Genomic DNA, 2,500 nt, shown 5'->3' on the forward strand with positions numbered 1-2,500 from the left:
TGTGAGTCAAGACAGGTGAGCGAATACTTTTGGCAATATAGTGTATTTTAAAGGAATTAAATGGATTTAACTGTACATACAAATCAAGAAGAAAAATATACTTACCAAGCATAATTATTCTGGGTGTGTCTGGAAGACTCTCTTCCCCCTCGATGTCTGCCAGGGTTGTAGTGACCTATGTAAAACAAACAAACAAACAAAAAACACTTTCAGTGGTGTACATTACACAATATTTTTCAGTGAAAACTTTGGTAACGCTCCATTTGAAAGTGTCAACATAAGTGTGATATGAGCCTGTCATCAGGACATAACATTTATGGCTACTGTCATTAAGTGCCATTCAATTTTTGTAATGTATGCACCTCAAACAGTGTCAACTTTACATTACAAAAAAAAACACCCATTGACAACAGTCATAAACATTAATGAATTGCCATTCATTTTGATGATAAATATCATGTCATGTCTATGACGGGCTCATGTCAATCTTATGTAGACACCTTCAAATAAAACATTACCAAACATGTTAGTCAAGCAATTGCTGAATTAGCAGAGCAGTAGCCTACAATTCATCAGTAATATGAGTTTGTAATGAAATACTATTACTTAACCAAAATGAATAGATGTGTGATAAGAAGAATGCTTGATAAGATGATAGATGTGTTTGTAACAACAATACTTACATCAGCCAGAATGAACAGAGAATCCGTCGGCTCTTTGAAGAAGGATGTTAACAGTAGTTTAGGATGGACATACTTGTATGCCTGTGCTCCTCGGATCAGTTGTCCGCTCCGCTCACTGTAAAAAAAAAAAAGACAAAACCCTATTAGCAACTCTTGAAGACTTTCCTTAATTATTTCCAGCTAGCAAATAAATGTTGGGCTACTTCAAACAAAATCACATGTATCACTATGATATAAAAACGGCGAATTATGCCTGACAACTATGCTACAGGGTCAAACATGAACAGATTTGACGTGCTAAAATAATGTTAGCCTGAATCGTCATTCCCTATGGGGGACGAGAGTATCGTCGTTTTCAATCGTTATTCTAGACCACGTTATTACTGTATTCTAAGTGTAAATAACACCAGATACCGATATTTTTATACCTCTAAAATGTAATTCATACACACACACACACACACACACACACACACACACACACACACACACACACACACACACACACACACACTAGTAATCTGTGTAGCCAAGCAGACTTTTGGGGGGGCTAGTCTAACTGAGTAGAATGAATCGTCGTTCCCTATGACGAGCGTATCGTTCATTCACACAGATGTCGACATTTTCTATTTCCAAATGAATACACGTTAAAATGAATGCTTAAAGAATACAAGATACGTTTAAGTTAAACGAACACCCTGTAGTTATTTAATATGTAGTAAGCTCCCGCCTATATAGCTGTGGTTACAAGCTAGCACTAGCTATCTAGAACACATAAGCACCCATTAAACTTATCTTCTTACTTAAGAAAAGATTTGCATGAACTAGAACGTAAACTTGCACAATACGTGGTAAAGCTTGATGTATGTGAAAACCAAACTCACCAAACTGCAATAACTCGGAGTTACAAGTAAATTCATAACTTCGCCAGTCCAGTCTTCAACACAACAGAGACGTAACGTCGGTTGGCAAAACTTTAGCGAGCGAGGTGGCAGTAGTGGCTGTGTAAATACAGCAAGGTGGCAACAAAGTTACAATAAAGTTACAGCAAAGAAATTTTGATCAGGCTCGGTTACAGTAAGCACACATATTACCCAAAATGCAATATTAACTACAGCACTGTACTGTAATGATATGAAGTGGTATCATACTGTTGAATTGTATTGTACTGTACTGTAAAACCTACAGCCATTTTTAACAGTGTACTAACGCTTATGCGCCCACTTCAGGCGTATTTGTTTGGCAACGTGCACTTAAAAAGATGGCGAGGTATGTACTAACAGGCCGCAACGAGGTGAAGACACAGACTGCCTGTCGCGGGAGCTGAGAATGGCAAATTGCGCTTTTCCGTCTCATGCACATGGATTTATGGGAGTGTCAGATGATAGTAGGAGGTTTGTGTAAAAAGATGGAAGGAGAAGTGTAAAATGCGCCTAATTATGTATTCCCCTGTATGTACTAAAACTGCCTGCACGTCTGTTTTGCGTCTAAATATTTCCGCCTTGTAGAAGCAGATGTTAAATGCGGGTTGCTGTTAAATGCATCTATAAGAGAATCATTCAGAGACAACAAAATCGCTAATTAGACCACCAGTTTTGTGTTTTTGTACTACATCAAAAGCAACCTTAACTTTCGTTGGCCCTTCGAACGTCTTACTTTCACTTTCACGCCATTCACTTCCCTACTTGCTAGATTTGATCAATCTGCCAGTGCCTACTTGCACAAGTAAGCCTAGTTTGAGTAGAACTACTGCTCCTCATTATCTTCCTGCTTGTTGACATTATGCATTGTATTATTTCATGATCGCTAAACGTTGG

At 38.1% G+C, this 2,500-nt stretch overlaps 1 protein-coding gene and 1 long non-coding RNA gene across 2 annotated transcripts in view; one reads left to right on the top strand and one right to left on the bottom strand.

Annotated features, from left to right (window-relative positions):
* LOC134058717 (uncharacterized) overlaps nt 1-1,686 on the bottom strand; it is a 2,346-nt gene extending 660 nt beyond the window's left edge. The window contains exons 1-3 of the long non-coding RNA XR_009935031.1: nt 1,568-1,686; nt 684-798; nt 106-175 (exon numbers count right to left, since the gene is read on the bottom strand). This is a non-coding gene — a long non-coding RNA (uncharacterized LOC134058717). The remainder of the gene's footprint in view (nt 1-105; nt 176-683; nt 799-1,567) is intronic.
* LOC134099931 (vasoactive intestinal polypeptide receptor 2-like) overlaps nt 1-2,500 on the top strand; it is a 21,577-nt gene that overhangs the window by 6,940 nt on the left and 12,137 nt on the right. The window lies entirely within an intron of this gene.

Source organism: Sardina pilchardus, chromosome 2 (genome assembly GCF_963854185.1).
Source record: "Sardina pilchardus chromosome 2, fSarPil1.1, whole genome shotgun sequence".
NCBI classification, from domain to species: Eukaryota; Metazoa; Chordata; class Actinopteri; order Clupeiformes; family Clupeidae; genus Sardina; species Sardina pilchardus.